We start from the raw sequence: 7,658 nt of genomic DNA, 5'->3' as shown, positions 1-7,658 counted from the left end.
CATCCATATGCTGTCTATAAGAGACACACCTTAACACACAAATAGACATTTGCACACCTGTAGTCACTGCAGCACTGTTCACAATAGCAAAAAGATAGAAACAACCTAGATGCCCATCAACAGATGAATGGATAAACAAACTATGGTACATACACACAATGGAGTATTATGCAAAGATAAAGAACAACGATGAATCTGTGAAATATCCTGTAACATGGATGAAACTGGTGGAAACTATGCTGAGTGAAATAAGTCAGTCACAAAACGACAAATATTGTATGAGACCTCTTCTGTAAAAACTCATGTAAAATTTACACACAAGAAGAAACAATCTTTGTTGGTTATGAGGGGTGGGAGGGAACTAAACAGTCAATAGATAAGTGGTAACTTTGGTGAGGGATAAGACAGACACAATACTGGGGAAGCCAGCACAGTTTGTACAAGGAAAGGTCATGGATGCTCCTTAGACACTTCTGTTGTGGATTGAATTTTGTCCCCCCAAAAGCATGTGCATCAGTTTGGCTGGGCCATGATTTCCAGTATTATGTGATTTTCCTATATGTTGTAAATCCTGCCTCTGTGATGTTAATGAGGGAGGATGGGCCATAGTTGTTTTAGTGAGGCAGGACTCAATCTACAAGGTATTGTGTCCTGATGCAATCTCTTGAGATACAAGAGAGAAGTGAGCAGAGAGACAGGGGGACCTCATACCACCAAGAAAGCAGTGCCAGGAGCAGAGCATGTCCTTTGGACCTAGGGTCCCTGTGTGGCGAAGCGCCTGGTCCAGGGGAACACTGATGAGAAGAAGGCAGACAGAGAGAGAAAGCCTTCCCCTGGAGCTAACACCCTGAATTTGGACTTTTAGCCTACTTTACTGTGAAGAAATAACTTTCTCTTTGTTAAAGCCATCCACTTGTGGTATTTCTGTTGTAGCAGCGCTAGATAACTAATACAGAATTTGGTACCGACAGAGTGGGGTGCTATTCTAACAGATATCTCAAATGTGGAAGCGATTTTGAAACTGTGAATGGATAGAGCAGTCGCAGCAGCAGAGAACCTGCTACAGCAGAGAAGCAGCAGTGGCAGAGAACCAACAGCAGCAGAACCAGGAGACCAGTGTGAGACGGCGCTGGAGCTGACCCACAGAGCGAGAGAGCTGAGCGCCTGTGCGCAGGAGGCTTTCTGGTGGAGTGGGGTACCTCTGAGCTCTTACTGGTGGAGCTGCTGAGCTTTGGAACACTTGCCCCAGCAGGGCAGGCGGGCGTGAGACCTGAGGGCCAAGAGGCCACAGGAAGCAGAAGCTGAAGAGACAAGGGACACAAGAAGCTGAGCTGCCTCAGTCCCAAAAGGTATGGCCATGACCTCAGGGGTTTCTAAGGGTGGAGCCATGGCCTCTGGTGTTTCTAAGGGTGGAGTTGCCACTCAGATGGACTAGGGGAATGGTGCACCTAAATCCAAGGGAGCAGAGTTGCTGTCCCAGTGGGCCTGGAAGGTGGAGCTGAAGCCCAGGGCTGAGGGGCCTCCACTCAGAATCTGGAGAGTGTGGCCAATACCTAGAGTCTGGAGGGAGGGCTGTTGTGTAAATTGCCTCAGAGAACAGAAGATTATTTTCAAAGCCTTGAGGGCTAATGTAATATGTTGTGCTGATTTGCTTGGTGCCTGTTATCCCTTCTTTTCCTCCAGTTTCTCCCACTTGTAGTGGAAATGTCTAGCTTGTGCCTGTTCTGCCATTGTACCTTTGGAAGCAGATAACTTGTATTCTAGGTTTCACAGATGAAGAGGAATTTTTGGATTTTGGATTTGGAGTTAAGACTTTTGCTGTGATATGATTGGGTGAATATGTTTTGCATGTTGGAAGGATGTGATTTTGTGGAGGTCAAAGGGTGGAATGTCATGGATTGAATTATGTCCCCCTAAAAATGCATGTATCAATTTGGCTGCGCCGTGATTCCTGGCATTGTGTGATTCTCCTATATGTTGTAAATCCTGCCTCTGTGATGTTAATGAGGGAGGATGAGTGGCAGTTGTTTTACCGAGGCAGGACTCAATCTACAAGATATTGTGTCCTGAGGCAGTCTCTTGAAATATAAAAGAGAGTAGTGAGCAGAGAGACAGGGGGACCTCATACCACCAAGAAAGCAGTGTCAGGAGCAGAGCGCATCCTTTGGACCTGGGGTCCCTGCATGGAGAAGCTCCTAGTCTGGGGGAATACTGGTGAGAAGAAGGCAGACAGAGAGAGAAAGCCTTGCCCTGGAGCTGATGCCCTGAATTTGGACTTTTAGCCTACTTTACTGTGAAGAAATACATTTTTCTTTGTAAAAGCCATCCACCTGTGGTATTTCTGTTGTAGCAGCACTAGATAACTAAGACAACTTCCAAACTCCCTGAGGGACTGAGTTGCTGGGTGAAGGGCTGTGGGGACCATGGTCTTGGGGAACATCTAGCTCAATTGGCATAACACAGTTTATAAAGACGGTGAGTAGTGTCTGGGGTCTTAAAAGACTGTGAGCAGCCATCTAAGATACTCCATTGGTCTCACCCCTTCGGGAGCAAGGGAGAATGAAGAGAACAAGACACAAGGAAAAGATTAGTCCAAAGGACTAAGGGACCACAGCTACCACAGCCTCCGCCAGACTGAGTCCAGTACAGTTAGGTGGTGCTCAGCTACCACCACTGACTGCTCTGATCGGGATCACAATAGAGGGTCCTGGACAGAGCTGGAAAAGGATGTAGAACAAAATTCTAACTCACAAAAAAAGACCAGATTTACTGGCCTGACAGACTGGAGAAACCCCGAGAGTATGGTCCTCGGATACCCTTTTAGCTCAGTGGTGAAGTCATTCCCGAAGGTCACCGTTCGGCCGGGAATTGGACAGCCTCATAAAATGGGACTAATGAGGCACAGCAGTCCAGGGAGAAGGACTGGAAGGCAGGAGGGGACAGGAAAGCTGGTGATAGAGAACCCAAGGTTGAGAAGCAATAGTGTTGACGTGTCGTGGGGTTGTTAACCAGTGTCATGGGCTTGTTAACCGATGTTGTAAAACAATATGTATACTGACTGTTTAATGAGAATCTATTTGTTATGTAAACCCTCACGTAAAGTACAATAAAAAAAAATTTAAAAAATTGTTTCTGTGTGTAAACCTTTTCTTGAGTTTTTATGATAGTGGTCTCATACAGTATTTGTCCTTTTGTGATTGACTTGTTTCACTCAGCATAATGCCCTCCAGATTCATCCATGTTGTGAGATGTTTTACAGATTCATCATTGTTCTTTGCATAGTATTCCACTGTGTGTATGTACCATGGTTTGTTTATCCATTCATCTGTTAATGGGCACTTAGGTTGTTTCCATCTTTTTGCTATTGTGAATAATGCTGCAGTGAACATGGGTGTGCATATGTCTATCTCTGTGTTGGCTCTTACTTCTCTAGGGTATACGCCTAGGAGTGGGATTGCTGGATCATATGGTATTTCTATTTCTGACTTTTTAAGGAAGCGCTGTATTGTTTTCCATAGTGGTTGGATCATTTTTCATTCCCACCAGCAGTGCATAAATGTTCCAATTTCCCTGCAACCTCTCCAGCATTTGTTATTTTCTGTTTTTTTGATTCATACCAGGAATGTTGGGGTGAGATGGTACGGTTGGGATTTTTTTGGTTGCCATAACTTGCTTTGACATTTTATTAATTTGAATATACTGAATATGAATGTTTGGGTAATTTTAGTAATTTCTGCCTGTCTTCAGTTGGTACCTGTCTTTGTTATCTAGTGCTGCTATAACAGAAATACCAGACGTGGATGGGCCTAACAAGTATAAATTTATTTCCTAACAGTTTAGGAGGCTAGAAGTCTGAATTCAGAGTACTGGCTCTAGGGAAAGGCTTTCTTTCTGTGTTGGCTCTGGAGGAAGGTCCTTGTCTCTTCAGCTTCTGCTTCCTGGTCTTAGAGATCCCCATGTGTCTTGATATCTCTCTTACCCCATCTTTGCTCTGCTAGCTTGTTTAATTTCTTTTATATTTCAAAAGATATTCACTCAAGATACTCAAGATACACCCTACATTAATCGTGTCTCATGAACATAACAAAGACAGCACATTCCCAAATGGGATTATAACCATAGACATAGAGGATTTACAACACATATTTTTGGGGGACATAATTCAATCCATAACAGTGCCCAAAAGTTTGGAGTGGCCAATTAGTGGCAAGACATTCCACCATCTGGAATTTTCAGAATTGGTCTCAAGTCGACTGCCATCTCCAAATGTGTGATTTTAAAATTATGTCTTTAGAAATATATTTCTAGGGAGAAGATCATTAAAGAATGTGTTAAGTGCCTGACACAAATTTCAGCAGATTTACCAACGTTTGTATTGGTGGTAGCAAATTAGGACAAACTATATTTCAAAGAACCTGTTGTTCCTTTAGATATGATATTGCCAAAAAGCTCCATTTGAGACTCATTACACTACTATTTCCAATGTCCCACCTACAAGAGGTCTTTCTTACTGACATAATTGAAGGAAGTAGTTCAACAGCTCATTGATATCCTTAGTGTCACAGTCAAGAGACATAGCTTGTATTTATCTAGGCATGAAAGCTTGACACTAAATGAAGTTTTGATAACTTGTGATAGTAAAGTAGACATTGCAAGTTTGTTTTCTAGGGTCATTGATTCCATGGCTATCACAACCCTTGATTGTCATATTCCTTTAGATGAACCAACTGATCTTCTTAATGTGGCTTTTATGACTAAAGAAAAACCGTATCAACTAGTTTTAGCAACAACAACCATAAAAAGGGGTAAGTGATGTGATTGATTACTTTTGTGTGGCCTTTTTAGCCATAGTCTTGTAACTCCCACCCAGGTGATTGGGTAGGGTGATTGTGGCCCACCAAGGGGATTGTTAAGTTTTACTCTAAAAGAGAGCCAATTCCAGAGCAGAGGGAAGATCCTAGCAATACCAAGGAAGAACAGCCAGGAGCAGAGAGCATGTCTTTTGGACTCAGGATCCCTGTGCTGAGAAGGAGAGAGAGAGCAAAGCAAAAGCTGTAACGCTGAAGATGGTGAGAAGCGGTGGCAGGAGAGACCCAGCAGCAGGAGATGGCACGGTAGACTTCCTGGTCCACTGAGAGAGAAAGCTGAGTGCCTTTGGGGAGAGACCTAAGGCTAGGGAAAGGCGTGCCTAGGAGCACGGTTGGGAAGAGGCTGTCCTAATGGAAGAACTGTATCCTGAGTGTTCCTGATCCTGAACTGTAACCTGTTACTTCTGTAATAAACCCGATAATCATGAGTGTGGTCTGTGAGTTCAGTGTGGTCATTGCAATGAATAATCAAACCCAGCAGAGAATTAGTCAAAATGGCAGAGAGAGGAGGCGTGTCTGGCCTCCACCTCATGGGAGTCAGCCTTCTGCTGTTGATCTTGGTTCTCCTTTCCCTTTGTGGGGTTGGAGGGGGCCAGACACTGCCACCATGCCATCTTTTCAGGGGGTAAACAGAAAAATCATTGTGAGATACCTTCTGAAGAATTCTTCCAAAATCTTGCTGCTGCAGTTGATGATACTTCTGATAAACAATTCAGATCAAATCACAGGAAGAGTGGGACTAAAGGAACTACAAGCTCTTAACCCTTCCTGAATTTGGAATTTTGTTAAAATTAATGTTTCTTTGGAAGAACTGCAAAAATTAAGAAGAACCCAGATATGCTAAGTAAGTCAGCCCTTGGATATGGTTTTGGATATGGCATAGGTTATGCAGTCTGCTTTGCGTCTAAAAGAACTGGTTGTTTAGTGACACAGGATGATGTGGAATCTTATCAGAGCAATGCAAAGATTGTTCTTACTGGAATCAGTGCATATAAGCAACTTGCAGGTTACTATCATCACTGTGTCTGCTTTTAGACACATGGGCTAGAAGGATTAAATAAGGTAATAGAAATGAACGAGGTAAGATTTCTTCTAGAAATCTTGGTCGTGATGACAGGGTTATTGGTAATCATGGAGAAGAAGGAAGATGTCCTTTCCCGGATGAAAATATTATCTCCTTTCTAAATTCCCTACTGGTTTGGGAAAAGGAAAACTTGACTTTACCCCATGGAATTGATGAGGAACTTATTTTGCATCTCACAGCTATGGAACTTGGTCTTACTTACGGTCTGTGCTCTTTGCTAAAACATGCCACACAGTTTGGATCCAGAACTGGAAAAATGGAAAAGTATCTGATAAATGTGGAAGATTCCAAGACATTCCTTAGAAAACCTTTCTGTTAAAAAACCAAACCAAACCTAACCCATTGCCGTCAAGTCAATTCTGACTCATAGAGACCCTATTAAGACAGAGTAGAACTGCCCCATAGAGTTTCCAAGGAGCACCTGGTGGATTCGAACTGCTGACCATTTGGTTAGCAGCCGAACTCTTAACTACTATGCTACCAGGGTTTCCTTCTGTTAAAAAGGAAGATTAAAATAAAATGTAATTTCACACCGTAACTACATTTACTGAATGATAGTTATATAAAAATAAAATATTCTGTTTTATTATTGTATAATTTAGTGGTTTTAAAATTCATTAGGTGAATTTTTACTTAGAACTAAGTCTGTAGCTTAATATAACCAACTTAGTCAAACTGATGCTCTGGAAAATAAAAGATTATATTTGAAAGGAAAAAAAATAGTATTACAGTACTTTTCTAATTTCATAAGAATCATAGTAAGTCCTGTGATCAAATACCTATTAAGATTCTTTTCTTTTCATAGGTCCTAAAGCAACCTCTCTTCTGGTTTTCCTGGAGCAGTATTTCTTAACCTTTTGGGGGGGTTACAACTCCACTGAGATTAGATAAAAGCTGTGGATTTAGAAAAATGCATATTTACATAAATATATTTCATAGAATTTCAGGGAAGTTTTGGATCTTTATCCTCCCCACACCTCATAGCCCCAGTTCAAGAAACCCTTTTCTCTGCCTTAAAACAAAAACCAAACCTGTTGCCGTCGAGCCAATTCTGACTCATAGCAACCCTATAGGACAGAGTAGAACTGCACCATAGGGTTTCCAAGGCTATAAATCCCTAAGGAAGCAGACTGCCACAGCTTTTTCCAGCGGAGCGGCTGGTGAGTTCGAACTGCTGACTTTTTGCTTAGCAGCCGAGCACTTAACCACTGTGCCACCAGGGCTCCTAATTAATAATTAATAGCCATAAAATATTTTTTAAGGATTAGCTACACCTTTGTGTTAATGTCTGGTTGTACAGTGTCATTTTTTGATTGTAGATAAGAGGGAAAGGTGTATGCATCTTAATGGAACCAACAGCTGTGTTCCTTTCTTTTTCTCTGAGAAGTGAAGAAAAACTCCAGGGTTAAAACCAGTAAACCAAAAAATAATCCACCTCACCCTAACCCTGCAGGTAGAGCTGATTTAGTGTTTGAGGACACATTTTCTTGCCATAAATCGTGGATTCATCCATATCTTCACTGCTGTCGAGTCAATGCCTACTCATAGTGACCGTATAGGACAGAGTAGAACTGCCCTGTAGGGTTTCCAGGGCTGTAAATCTTTACTGAAACAGACTGCCACTTCTTTCTCCTGTGGAGTGGGCTGGTGGGTTTGGAGCAGCTGGTGGGTTTGAAACATCGACTTTTCGGCTGGCAGCTGAGCCC

At 42.4% G+C, this 7,658-nt stretch overlaps 1 protein-coding gene and 1 pseudogene across 1 annotated transcript in view; both read left to right on the top strand.

Moving 5' to 3' along the window:
- Positions 1 to 7,658, top strand: part of ORC2 (origin recognition complex subunit 2) — a 155,490-nt gene that overhangs the window by 20,024 nt on the left and 127,808 nt on the right. The window lies entirely within an intron of this gene.
- LOC105756386 (asparagine synthetase domain-containing protein 1 pseudogene) lies at positions 5,439 to 6,351 on the top strand (annotated as a pseudogene).

The sequence above is a fragment of the Trichechus manatus genome, unplaced genomic scaffold, assembly GCF_000243295.1.
Source record: "Trichechus manatus latirostris isolate Lorelei unplaced genomic scaffold, TriManLat1.0 scaffold00056, whole genome shotgun sequence".
In the NCBI taxonomy this organism is placed as follows: Eukaryota; Metazoa; Chordata; class Mammalia; order Sirenia; family Trichechidae; genus Trichechus; species Trichechus manatus.
This window is presented reverse-complemented; position numbering and strand designations above follow the sequence as displayed.